The sequence below is a fragment of the Lytechinus pictus genome, chromosome 17, assembly GCF_037042905.1.
Source record: "Lytechinus pictus isolate F3 Inbred chromosome 17, Lp3.0, whole genome shotgun sequence".
In the NCBI taxonomy this organism is placed as follows: domain Eukaryota; kingdom Metazoa; phylum Echinodermata; class Echinoidea; order Temnopleuroida; family Toxopneustidae; genus Lytechinus; species Lytechinus pictus.
This window is the reverse complement of record NC_087261.1, coordinates 12,750,195-12,765,224: the sequence shown is the minus strand read 5'-3', so window position 1 is coordinate 12,765,224 and position 15,030 is coordinate 12,750,195. Positions and strand designations below refer to the sequence as shown.

At 34.3% G+C, this 15,030-nt stretch overlaps 1 long non-coding RNA gene across 1 annotated transcript; it reads left to right on the top strand.

Annotated features, from left to right (window-relative positions):
- Nucleotides 1-841: 841 nt before the first annotated feature.
- Nucleotides 842-6,011, top strand: LOC135157215 (uncharacterized). The gene is made up of 3 exons (XR_010296253.1): nucleotides 842-2,222; nucleotides 5,290-5,392; nucleotides 5,949-6,011. It is a non-coding gene; the product is annotated as an uncharacterized LOC135157215 (long non-coding RNA).
- The last annotated feature ends 9,019 nt before the right edge of the window (nucleotides 6,012-15,030 follow it).

Below are 15,030 nucleotides of genomic sequence, written 5' to 3'. Positions count from 1 at the left end.
ATGAGCAGGGATAGAAAGAAAGGCAAAACAAATAAAGAAATGAAAACCAGGAGGGTATAGTGAAAAACAAAAGATATAAAGAAGAAATTATATTTCTCTAAAGATCCCATATTGATCTTAAAATTAGATGACTGAGAGGTAAATTAGGGAGCACCAAACGGTACGTGGCGTATCTAACTTTTGTCCGGGTGAACTTCCGGTCCCCTTTAATTAATTCAGATTCCTTAACATTGAAAAAAAAAGAATTTTTTTTTTATTCTTTTTTTTAAATACATGAAAAATTAAAAATAGGCTTACAATTAACTACATAAGAAGTTGATCACGTTTTGACATTCTTTTTTGATGTTTGTTAGAAATATCAAATTTATGTTTTTACCAAAAATTAGCATTCTACAAGCAATAATATTATGAGCAAACAGCAAAACATAATTGTTTTCATACATAATTTGCATCATTTATTTTGAAATATGAAGTTTTAACTTGTTGACATTTTTCTAAACATTTGTAGTTTAAAAAACCTATAGGCCTATATGGGGTGCAAATTTTCGCCAAACAGTCTGGCAAACTGACACTAAACATGGTGTGAAAAAGCACAGTTAAAGAGGTCGATGCATACTGCGGACTGAAAAAAGGAATAAAAATTCACAAAATAGAATGATGAAAATTTCATCAAAATCTTATAATAAATAGCATAGTTTTGGCGTGCCAGGTCTATGTAATACATGAAATATCGAGACATCATTTCTCCTATTAATCCTCATCCCCATCGAGCCCTTTGTCAAAAGCTGTATGGATCCGCCCCTGAATAAGAATTCACTAAAGGCGGACGAACCCGCCCCCCCCCCCCATCGCGATCGAGCTGCAGAGCCGCGCATGCGCGCGCTGCCGAGGTTGTCTGTCCAAATCAACATTAAACGTATAGTCAATAGAACCAAATCCGCCGAGGAACCAAATCTGCAAACATCAAGCCGCGTCAAACCCGGCGGATATGGTTCCGATTAAAAACGATATCGGCCATTTAAAACCATATCTGCCGGCGGATACGGTATCCGCCGGTGGAACCAAATCCGCCGCTACACCGGCGGCGCGTTTCCGTTTTACACCCTGGCGAAGGCAATCTCCGCAAAAATAGCTACAAAGCGACTAGTGAAGAGTCTAAAGTTTGTTTACATTATCAGCTGGGCGCGCGATGCAAAAGTCCGCATCGAAGATATCTGCAGAACATGTGCAAATGCAGCTAAGCTTATTACTATTGTAAAGATGGAAAGGGATAACGATGGTAGATACCTTACATTCGACTGTGAATTAGATGGAGTTAGAATGATATTAGGAAATGTTTATTTCCAACTAGGAACAAGGCAAATGAGCAAATAGAAGAGTCCTGCAAAAGATCAATATCATTATAAATAAAAATTCTCTCAGTCATGTTATTATATTAGGTGGTGATTTTAATATGATATTAGATGATAAATTAGATGATAAGGGGTCAACCATACAGGTGAAATCTAGATTTAATACAGAATTTTTGGAGTTCATGGACAAATTTCAATTAATAGATATTTGGAGGAAAATATATCCAGGAAAACAACAGTTTTCTTTAAGACAGAAGACACTCCCTATTCAAAGTAGGCTAGATTATTGGATAATATCAAAAGAAGTTGAAACATTGGTGCTGGAATATGACATTTTACCGTAACTCCAGACCATTCTGGAATCTTGCTTACCTGTAGTAGTGGAAAAAAAGAAGTGAAGCGAGGTCCTTCATATTGGAAATTCAATTATTATGATAAAGAATATATGTTCTGCTATGAAAAATGAGATTCTTAGTTCAGTGGAAAAAGCAACACAGAAATGTCTTTTCTAATTACTCATTGTTTTGGGGCTTTATTAGATTAAAGATTAGAGAGTGTACTCGAAAATATTCTAAAGAAAAGGCACGAGAAAGAAATAAGCTGATTTTAGAGTCCAAAGTGAAAGACTTATGGGGCGTTGCAAGAAAGTTATGTTGCAATTGATTGCAAATCGACTGCAACTTTGCAGCCGATTCCGATCGACTGCAACTAGCAATCAATCGCCAATTTGCGTTGCAAGAAAAAGGCTTGCGATTGAACGCAAGTTGCAGCTGACCTGCAGACGATTTGCAGCTGTAAACAGGGTCTGCAGCACAAGACTAGCCGAAAAAGCAAAATAATGGCTTGCAACAATCCTGTTTGTGGAAGAGAGTAAGTAGAAAATATTCATTTTTCAGACAATTCTTTCTCCATTATGTATGTTTTTAGAGAATTTATATATTTTAGACCTATGCCAGGGAAAAAAATTATTCTGAAAAAAGTGAAAATGTATCTTTATCGCCGGTCGAAATTTCACCTTCAACAAATTTTCTACCGTACAATTTCAATCCCAGTCCCACACTTGACTTTTTGTGTCGGTAATGCACGGTTGTATCAACAACACGGCAGGTCTTGTATTGTACATATGTTTATTATCATCATGTTTGATTCTTGTTACCTTGGTATTTTTTTCTTATGCCTATTATTGCCATTGTTGTAAGTTGTTATATTTCTTCTATGCCCCCAGGAGGGGCCGTCAAAGAAATAAAATCATTGTCATTGTCATTGTCATTGTCATTGTCATTGCCGGTGCAGTGCTGTTAAAAATCACCCAGAAGCAAGTAAATGTGTAGGCTCTAATTATGTATGAAACATCGAAAATGACCTTTAAAGATTATTTTTGTTCCTATTTGAAATGATTTTTAAAGTTATATATCGGTTTCAACGGCGAATAGCCATCCAGTAAATAGAAATTAAAGACTTCCATTACACTCTAGACATTTCCCAAAAAAAAAAATTCCTCTCCATTTGACTCTCTTTTTTTAAGAGTCTGTCTAACGTTACCTCGAGCGAAGTTCGTGCAGGCCCTACTCCACTTCACTACTGCTACACTACGCTCCACCTACCCGAACTTCGAGACTGAACTCTACATATTTCGAGTGACAAAGGTGGGATTTAATGGGGGGAAAATATAAAATTCATGCAACATCACTATCTTTAAAAACAATTAAAACTAATATTCTTACTTTTCACCAAGTTTCACTTCTTTTCCATGCTTCTATCAGTCTAAAAATGAGTGATTTAGAGCCAACATGAAGTTCCTCACACAAATAACTAATTCGCTATTATCGCACGTGCATGCAATGTTTTGAAATTGGCAGCAAATTATTTATACGTGTGAGGAACTTCATGTTGGCTCTAAATCACCCATTTTTACACTGATAGAAGCATGGAAAAGAAGTGAAACTTGGTGTAAAGTAAGAATATTAAATTTAATTGTTTTTAAAGATCGTGATGTTGCATGAATTTTATATTCCCCCCCCCCCATAAAATCCCACCTTTGTCACTCGGAATATCAGATAGAGTTCACGGTCTCGAAGTTCGGGTAGGTGGAGCGTAGTGTATCGGTAGTGAAGTGGAGTGGAGCCTGCACGAACTTCGCTCGAGGTAGTCTACCGTTAACCTCCCTTTTTATGACTTTCCTTGGCCTGGCCTGGGATAAAGTGAAAATTTTGCTGTGTCGACTTTTGTCTTTGGAGGATAAAAAAAAATATATTTATTATTATTGTTTTTTTTCTATTTGGGGGGGGGGGGGGGGGTTCTCCAGACTCCGTATATCTCGCCAGACAAGAAAAAAAAACAAAGGTATAGGGGGTCTACATGTATTGGGCTACTTTTCAGAATCTATTGGCCACATCTGCCACATTCTTGGGGAAGTTTTAACATTGAATAGGATGTTGCCCGCCCAGGGCTCTTTTTTTAATATTCTTACGGGCAGATTGCACAAGAGGTTCTTAGCAAGGACAGTCTATTTGTGTCGTTGATTTGTAATGATGTGCCGTATGAGTCACATTTTTAATATCCATCTCATATAAATATAAAAAGATATACATGTAAATACATTTATTTTTTTGATTCAATATGTAGATCTACTATGCCGGGGGGGGGGAGGTACTTAGATTTGGTTTGGACAAAGGTGTACGGCTGTAAGTTCGAAACCCGTACCCATATTTACAGGTCATTTTGGCTAAAAAGGTACCCATTATTAGGGATTCATTACAGGGGCGGATCCAGGATTTCCAAAAGGGGGGGGCACATTTTCGACTGGAAAACTTGACAAGCAAAAAAAAAAAAAAAGGTTATCGCCCAAAATGTAAGGTCATTTTGGATTTGCACCTAAGACATTGGAGTAGAATATGGACCCATGTTTAAGGACATTATCTAAAAATTGGGCCATGCTTAGGGATTTTCCAGCATAAAACCATACGCCATGTTTAGGGATTTCTTCAAAAAAGGCGACCCATTCCTGCGGCATATCCCCATATGCCTTATCTCGTGAGTACCCCCCCCCCCCGGGCTACTATGTAGCTGACTCTTGGTTTTTATGCAAGCACATGAGGTGCTATATAGATGACATATTTTTTTCACTTTAAATTGTTTAATGGATGATTACAATGCTTTTCCAGGTGCTTTCAGTTAAAGGGTGTCTCATTATTAATATTGAATGCATAATCATGATTTTTTTTTTACATCTTTCCACATCAAGCACAATACTCGGGGGTGGGGGGGGGGCATATGGCATATGGTCCCCCTTGACATTTTTCAGAATAAATCTGCCACTCAAAATTTTATTTCCGCACCGCTGACTGACGTTTTACTTTCAAGTCTCACACAACTTTTGATACTAAATTTGCCTTTCCCAGGTACAGGGTCAGGAAATTTTGCAACATTATGTTTGTTTAAGTACATGTCAGACAGAAATATGATTACATCTAAAAAGTAAATATTCATAACTGGGTAATTTTTTTTTATTGACAATAGTAATTTAATGTCACTGATGAACGTTGTCTTGAAAATAATTAAAAAAAAAATTTAAGAAGTTAAGAAAAAATATTTATAAAAAAACATGAATAGAAAGGAATTTATTTTGATACCAGATTTTTTAAAGTAAAGTTGTTAGGATTGCTCTAGAAAAGAATATGTACACCAAAGTTTGGCATTCTATTACGAGCTTTTTTTTAAGTAAATTAAAGCAAAAGGTAGGATTTCATAATTTTTTTAATTGCGCCGCCAATGGCTGAGGAACCATAGTGCCCCTCCCCAGGCCAGAAGTGACTTTAATCAAAACACCCTTGGACTACTATTATGATTAACACACTGGCAACTGAGCTTAACTTGTATATTAATTTCATGAATATGTTTTATCTCTTTGCTTTTTGCTTTTAATTGCTTACTACAGTTATGACAAAGAAGTCTGGAACCTCAGAACCACCATAACTGTGTCTGCTACAATGTGTGTTCTTGCAACCAGCTGATTGATTCATTTTATCAACTCTTGAATGGTAGGTTACATGTAAACTGTATTATTATTAATAATTCACCATGATCGTAATGGGGATGAGGGTGAAATCTGTACACATTGACCCAAGGATAATGCAAAATGAAAAAGGCTAACACAAATCTCTATCTTGACTGGACTTCTCAGCAATGAAGACATCCCATTGATGGGGGGAGGGGAGGGGGTGGTTGTGCTCATCCAAGGTGTACTGTATGAAAGTGTGTATTTTGCTTTCATTGATTTAATTTATTGCATATTTTAATTTCCATGATTCTTTTATTTGGGGAAAAACAATCAGTTCACACTTTTTTAGATTACTTCATGGCAAATTGCCAATTACTATGGTCTCAGGAGTAAGCCACTATCCCTCTATCATATCATCATTTGGGTGCAAACAACGCCCTTACCAGCAGACATAGGGGCATTTCTGCACCGATGGGTGCACACAAATGTTTTGCTAAGGGCGTTCTTGCACTGAAAGGACAAAATTTGAACTAACCCAAGCTATGTATAGTTATGGGCTTGCATTATTTCCCATATTATTATTTTTTTATGAACAGGTTGATTATCAGAACTGAATTCAGAGCTGCTCCTGTCTGTAGCAGGGGCCGCGGAACCGGGGGGGGAGGCTGGGGGGGCTTCAGCCCCCCCCCCCACTTTTTTCCAAAACCGTGTACAAAAACATAAAAATGACCATATGATTGTTATTTTTAGCATGGTCAGCCCCCCCCCCACACTTTTGGCTCAGCCCCCCCACTTTGAAAACCGTTCCGCGGCCCCTGTGTAGTAACATCATTATAAGAGTGGACTACAGAATGAGGGCGTTGCTTGTTTAAAAACTTCACTCCATGGAGCTCTCCAAATTCATCTCAAATTAGACTGCTTCTGGAAACCAGATTTGTTCCTTCAAGCAGAGACGCTTGTGGCTTTCCTGACTGGACTTCTATGGATTCTTCATGCCAACCTTAAGAACTGTGGTCTTCTGCATGATACACATCAATTTCAAACAAGACATTCTGTGGTGAAACACTTGATGTAGATGATATGAAATTTAACTGAATATAACTGAATCTCAGAAGTAATTCCTCGGGAGCAAGAAACATTGAAAAATGAAAATAAAAGGTCCATCAATAATGAATGTCTTGAGCAGTGTTCTTTTTTGTGCACAGATCAATGGATCTTTTCAAGTCCAAGCAGGGATGTAGTCAATGCTGACCTCGAGGCAACATTTTGCTGGCCTTGGTCCGAGTCACTGTACAGAATCTATGGGAAGTTCTCTCAAGCTGCCTCATGACTCGGAAGAATCAGCCTCGACCTCATCTCTGTATGCAAGTGTGATATATATCTTCGATGCAATCTCATGATTAAAGAGAGAGAAACAAGAGAGCTTCAGATTTTGAAGTGTAGCAATCTCCTGAAATGCATGTTTTATTTGAAAATCAAACTAAAATAACTTAATTGGGCATGTTATTCATTATGATATGTATGAATGAAAGCATTTAAGCAATTTAGTGCTCTTGCAAAACATATTCTGAGTTGTATTTACTGCAAACGCTCAGAAATATTGATAAGCATTTGCCAGTGCATGAAGTGTTTTAATAAAGAGTGGCTTTTGTGCCTATGGAGAGTTATTATTTTTTCAACATTTCTTCATACAAATTATTTCAGAAATCACAATTTGAATATTCCATGACCTCTGATAACAAGAGCAGAATATTTTTGGTGATTGACACACTTTAAAATGATATTAGGAGAGAATGTACTGAAATTGTGTGAAAATAATGGCATGATTGCTGAAGAGGCCTATAAAGATTGAAAATAACATTATTTCAAGTTTTTCTTGAAAAAAAACCCATGGAAAATTGAAAATGGCATAATTTACACAAGTTTTCAAAACAAAATACAAAAAAAAAAATTTTGCAGAATTTTTAGTACACAAGCCTATGGACAATCAATTGAACGTAAATCGAACGCAAATTTTGCGCATCCTCCAAAATCTTACATAAGTTACGTTCGATTTGCAATCAATTGCAAAGCTTGCGCTTGATCTACGTTTAATTGATCAAACGCAACTTCTTCTTGCAACAGGATTGAACGTAACTTGCGTTCAATTGCAGATTTGCGTTTAATCGGAGGACTTACGCTCAATTTTGGGAGTTGCGTTCGATTTGCGTTCAATCGCAAGTTTCTTGCAACACCCCATTAGAACAGCAAATTGCTGTGAATAACTGATGTTTTGCGGAAGAATTTGGAGGAAAAAAGAGAACTCCTTAAGAAGTTATCTGACTTTGGCCTTGATGGTCTCAAAGTAAGGTCACGCGGGGCCTGGAGTGAAAAAGGGGGAAAGAATTTTGCATTTTTGAACAACTTGTGTTATCAAACAAACGTAAATCTGAGATTCATAAATTAATAGGTGAAGATAATCAGATACATAGCGACAAAGATGAAATTCTAAGAATCATCAAATTATTCTACAGTTCCTTATATTCTTGTAAGAGTTTGCAATGATGTTGAAAATTTACTGAAAAAATCCCTTTCATCCAAGGTATTACTTAATTATCAGAAGACAATAAAAAATAGATGTGAAGGTAAATTAAGCAAAAGTGAATGTTTTGAGGCTTTGAAAAGCATGCAACTTAATGAATCCCCAAACAGAATTCTACTCCACGTTTTGGTGTGTAATTGATGACCTATTGGTTGATTGTTTAAATGAAACTTTTGAAAAAGGTGAGTTGTCTGCATCACAGAAATGGAGAAATCACTCTAATTGAAAAAGTAGGTAATTAAAAAACTATAGTTCTTGCCAAAAGAATTAAAGAGATTCTCCCCGAAATTATACAGGTTGACCAGGTTTATGGATACATTAATAATCGAAATATAGGCGAAGCAGTTCGTCTTTATATTGATGATATTTTGTTTCAGGCTTTGAATAACAATATAAAAAGATCTTTATTAGCGGTGGATTTTGAAAAAGCATTTGACTCTGTATCGCATGAGTTTATACGAAATGTATTAGAAATGTTTGGATTTGGTGTATCTTTTAGACAGTGGATCAAAACTTTGTATAGTGGAGCATGTAGTTGTGTTATGAATGGTGGCTTCACAACTGGTTATTTTGATAAACAGAGGGAAGTAAGACAGGGAGATCCCATCTCGCCTTACATTTTTATTTTATATATTGAATTACTTGCAAATGTTATAACAAATTATACAGGGGTTAGGGGTATTTTATTGGCTCAGAATGAAGTTAAACAAGTGCTGTATGCTGATGATGTGTCGATTTTTGTACGAGATGAACGGTCCTTAGAAAGACTTGAATTACTTTTTGATGTTTTTGGTAAATTAAGTGGTCTCATATTAAACAAGGATAAAAGAAATGTAATGAGATTAGGAATTAACCAGTACAAACCAGGACTCTGTCCCAAAAGGATGGAGTATGGTTAAAGAAGTGAAGATTTTGGGAATATATTTTACCATGGATGTGAAGGTCAAAGAAGAAATGAACTACAAAGAAATATTAAGCAAAATAAAATAGCTATTGAGTTTGTGGAAGCAAAGAGATTTGACCATATTAGGGAAAATTCATCTTCTAAAAACGTATGCACTTTCAAAACTGATTTATGTCTCATCTTTGATTGTGGCCCCGAAGTGGGTTTATGTGGAAATAGAAAGAATCACATTCTAATTCATTTGGAATGGACAAGATAAAATAAAAAAAGAAGCACAATGTATCAAAACTATGAAAATGGAGGTTTACGAGTAACAAATTTTTATTTAAGTACAACGTGTAATGTGGATGAAAAGATTAACATATTGTAACAATCAGATGAAATGGAAAACGCTGTTCAATAGTTTATGTAAATCAATTGGTGGTGATCATTTTTCAATGTAATTATAATACCGCCAAGATCAGAGCAAAGTTACCAACATTCTATCTTGAAATGTTAAGAGTTTGGCAATGAATGGAAGAATGTAGGACAAAGGAGAAGGATTGTGTTTCAAACACTATAAAATTTAATAACAAACATGTATTTATTGATAGCAAAATGGTATTTGATATAAAACTCTATACTCATAACATATTTAAACTTATTTATTTGATTGATGGAAACGGCCACTTAAGGCCAGTATCTTACTTTTCAAACCGCGGTTTGGACTCTAATGATATTTTAAAAATATCATGGTATTATGATGCTCTGCCAATTGGATGGTAACGTTCATTCAGGATTAATCCATTACAAAGTAATCAGTCCCATGACGACCATATCTCTTTACAACAGTACTATTGGGAAAAATGTATCTCTAGACAAGATTAGTTCAAAACAAATATATATATATATATTATTAACGGTTTAAAAAAGACGAATGACATGCATAAATCAATCGTATTTTTTCAAGTTTAAACGTAAATCAAATTCGGCATATTTTCATGAGACCGCGTTTTTCTACAGTGCATTGTAAATTTAGGAAATTTCAGTTTAAACAGCTGCACGGGGTTATTTACACAAATGATAAACTTCATACAATAGGTTATATTTCATCTAACAAATGTTCGTTTTGTTACCAAGAAGTTGAAACTCTTGATCACTTATTTAAAAGTTGCCCGAATGTTCAAGCACTTTGGAAAAATATTGGACATAAATTAAGGTTAAAAGAATTGGAGAATCTCTCCATGGAATACACTTTGTTAGGGACTCAAGTTCAAATAGGATAAAATGTTTAAATACAGTAATTTTAATAGTTAAAAAAAAGATATTTATTCTGCAAGGCAGGAAGCTGTTTTGCCAGCTGTTGGAATCATAATAAAACATTGTAGAAAATATAAGGTAGAGGAATATAGGATTGCACAAGAGAGGAATACCTTGGCAATTCATCTCCAGAAATGGGAACAGGTTGATTTAGAGTAACGAATGGATGCGTATATTTCATTTTTATTATTACTTTTTTTCTTTTCCAAGTATGTACATGTATTAAACAATGTTTTGTCATATTAGTCTTATGTTATGTAATTTTCAGTAAGTGTGATCAAAATAATGTTACCTTCAATAATTATTTGCAATATTTATTTCGTCTTGTAATGTTTTGTAATACATGTATGATATGTTTGATTATGAATATATTGAAATTAAAAAAATTGTTTCAAAACAAAAAACTATACAGGTTCAACACGAATGTCATGGAAGAAGAGGATGACATTCCGTCACCGTTGTTGGTCGCCGTCGTCGTCGTAGTAGTAGTCGTCATAGCCATGTAGTAGTTAATGTAGTTATATTTACATTTATTATTGTTATTGCTATTTTTATTATTATCATATTTTTATCATGATGATTAGTAGTAGTAGTAGTATACTATATCATTAGCATATCATTTTGAAACTTTTATAAGATTGTTAATCATAATTTGCATAGTTTGTTATCAATATTATTTTCATTACTATTATTATTGTAACTATTATTACTATTATTATCATTATTATTATTGATAGCGTCATTGTTATGAAAAGTAGTAGTAGTAGTAGAAGTAGTAGTAGTAGTGGTAGTAGTAGTAGTAGTAGTAGTAGTAGTTATAGTATTATTAATCATTTAAGTATTATATTTTTTGTTCTTCTCATTCGGTCTTCTTCTTCATCTTTTTCTTCTTCTTATCATCATCACTAGTATCAATATTACATTATTATTATTAGTGAGTAGTATATAGTAGTAGTAGTAGTAGTAGTAGTTGTTGTTGTAGTAGTATCGGTGGTAGTAGGAGTAGTAGCTAGAACTAGTATATTTTAATTCATCGTTTAGAATCATTTTGAAACAATTATGAGTGGAAACAACTGGACTTCTAGATGATGTAGATTCTCCTTCGTTTTGTATTATTTTCTTGTCTTATAATTATTATTACCGCTAACTAAATTAATTTTGGCTATTGCCCGAATTCTAGGTTTTTCACCTCCTTGTGTATGACGCCACTGTAAAACATGTTCGTATATATAATTTGTACGACTGCTCTCTAGCTAGCTCTGTACATGAACATGATGAAGGGTATACGTAGCCACTGAACAGTGGCTGTAGTTTGCATGCGGTGGTGGGCCGTGGGTATGGGCGGCCATAAGGGCCAAAATTAACGTCATCTTAAACAAGCAAAACACAGTAAAAACAGACAAAGGACATAAACAAACAAACAAAACTTCGTACGGTGAAAGGTCTATGTCAAACAAACAAAGGACGATCACAAACGAACAAAGGACGATTACAAACGAACAAAGGACGATCACAAACGAATAAAGGACGATTACAAACGAACAAAGGACGATCACAGATAAACAAAGGACAATTAAAAACAAACAAAGGATACTTGCAAACAAACAAACAAACAAACAAAGGATGATTAAAAACAAACAAAGGACGACCAAAAACAAACGAGAAACAAGTTAAAACAAAGGACGATTGGGCCGGGCAATCAAAGCACAATCACAAAGAATTTATCAATACTGATTCCAAATAAAGAAAGGATGTTTCGAAAATCGTATAAGGATGATGAGAAATGAACAAAGGACGTTTAGAAAAGGACGAAGGACGATCAGAAAAGAACTGGACATAATAGGACAGTAGAGGGTGTCCTACTCGACACCATACAGCTTATATAGCGCTAGCTGCAGATATGAGCGCTGTATTTCTGTTAAGTGTTTTCGATTGTTAATGCCAATGAAGCCAATCCAGTGGAATAAAAATGAGAATCGAGCTTAGTCTTTTCTCCAGACCCAGTTAATTAAAACTGGTGGAATATATGTCTTTGTTGTTGTTTTAACTTATGCGGTGCTTATTGTGAATATATGCCCTAAGAGTAAATTGAGAATCAAAGGTAGTCTTTTCTCCAGACCCGGCTTCTTATAACTAAAAACTAAAACCTTATTCATATAGCACAAAAGTGCAAAGTCTTTTTTCCAGACCCAGTTAATTCAAAGATTATAATATAAGTCCAAAGTCTTTTTTCAGACCCGGTTGTTTCAAAAATTATAATATAAGTCCAAAGTTATTTTTCCAGACCCGGTTGTTTCAAAAGTTATAATATAAGTCCAAAGTCTTTTTTTCCAGATCCGGTTGTTTCAAAAATTATAATTTAATTCCAAAGTCTTTTTTTTTCCAGACCCGGTTATTAAAAAATTATAGGTCCAAACTAAGATACCATAATGATAATCCAGTGGAATAAAAATGAAAATCGAGCTTAGTCTTTTCTCCAAACCCTTTATTCAAAAATTATAAATAACAATACAACAACAACAAAACAGTATAGAGACCCCATAATCGTATTAATGGTGGATAACATGGACATATAGCGTAGCCTTTCAGCCAATTATTTTTTTTTCTCAAAATAACACATTTATAGTATTAATTAAAAAAAATCAAAATCTAAGACCAAACAATCCTTCAACCTAAGAACCTGTTTTAAAAAGAGGTGTAGAGCGTTGTCTTTATTCCAGACCTAATCATTAAAAAAAATACAAAAAAACTTCTAATGTAAGACCCTATCATATTCTTTTTCTTGTGGAATAACACGGGTTTTAAAACGTACTCTTTCCTCTAGACCCGGTTATTTAAAAGAATGAATCTAAAAAAATTCAAATCTAAGACCAATCTTCAAAAGTAACACCCAGTAAAAAAAAAATGTTTTTACCCCACACCCATTTTTTTTTTAAAATAATACTGAGATCCCTTCAAAACATTGTAATAATGCATGGGTAAAGCAAACATCCTTTCTCCAGACTCGGTTATTATTTGAAAAAAAAAATAGTTTTTACAAATATTCTAAAACGAATACCCAATAATCTCATTACCGTGGAATAACATGAAGATCGACTGTAGACTTTCCTCCAGACACAGTTATTTCAAGAATAAAAAAGCAATAAAACCCAACCCCAACAACGAATCTAAAGGCGACCGCACACCTTACGACTGGTCTGCGACCCGATTTTAGAATAAAATGTAGTGGAATTTGATGCTAATACTGAGACTTGGAATATCTTACTCTGTAATGTTCTAAATCATCTTACGAATACCTATGATCAAATTTGTGACTATATTATCATTCTTCTTAGAATAAAAGCGAATTTAATATCTAGTCGTAATGACGTCATAGCAGTCGTACGATTGGCTACGATTTGAAACTAATTTGGACTTTACTCCAAAACAAGGGCTTGTAATCTTTCAAAATGGCTATAATATTAATATTTCAATTAATTTTAACCTCAAATAAAATTACATGTTCCATTCACATCTTCAGAAAATGAGCAAAAAGCGATTTTTTCCAAAATCGGGTCGCAGACCAGTCGTAAGGTGTGCGGTCGCCTTTAGAACCAACAATCATCCAAATTAAGACCATGTAGAAAAGCACATGTTAAGAACGTTGTCTTTATCGAGACCCAGTCATTTAAAAAATAATTTAAACAATCTTAAAAACATTAGTATTTGTCATATTCTTATTCCTGTGGAATAACATGAGTATTATTGTTAGTCTTTTGTCTAGACCCGGTTATTTAAAAGATAAACAAAAAATGAAAAAAAATCAAAGCTAAGATCAATCTTTAAAATTAAACCCAGTTAAAATGGTTGGGTTTAGAGTGTTGTCTTTACCCCACACCCAGTTCTCTTAAAAATACAAATTACGCGAAACAATTAATCTTAAAACTTGGACCCCAGCATCTTCCAAACTACAAAAACCCTGTGATAACGTGTACCACAAAAAGCGAAAAAATAATGATAGGCGTAATTATTCATATTTGAAGGAAACGTGCTTTATAACCCAAGATAATTCAACATCGTTATTCTACATCAAGGATAATCTGGGTCTTTATCAATATTGTCTGTTTGTTCTTTTTGTTTCCTATAATTTCCTTCTTTGAAATAACTGGGTCTGGTGGAAAGATTACACCATATTTCCATGTCATTCAACATGAATAAGATTGTGGGCCTTTGTTTTACTATTAATATATATCTTTTTCATGATTTGTTGTTTTTAAATAACTGGGTCTTGAAGAAAGACTACGCTATATTTTCAAGTTATTCAACATCAATGAGATTGTTGGGTCTTTGTTAATACTGTTCTTTATGATTTTCTATTTTAAAATATCGGGGCTGAAACAAAGACTACACCATATTTCGATGCTATTCAATGTTGAAAAGATTGCGGTGTCTGTTCTTGGTTGTTGTTGTTTTGATTTTGAATGAATTTTTTTTAAACTGGGTCTGGTGGAAAGTTTATGCTATATTTACATTTTGTTCAACATTAATAAGATCGTATATTATAATTTTTAACCGGGTCTGGAAAAACGACTTTGCACTTTTGTTATAATTTTTTAAACAACCGGGTCTCGAAAAAAAACTTTGGACTTGTATTATATTTTTTGAAATAAACGGGTCGACTTATATTATAAGTTTGGAATTAACAGGGTCTGGAAAAATATACTTTGGACTTATATTATAATTTTTGAATTAACCGGGTCTGGAAAAAAGACTTTGGACTTGTATTATATTTTTTGAACAACCGGGTCTGGAAAAAAGACTTTTAACTTTTGTGCCATATGAACGCATTACTATAGGGTTTTTAGTTTTTAGTTTTAAGTAACTGGATCTGGAGAAAAGACTACGCTTGATTCTC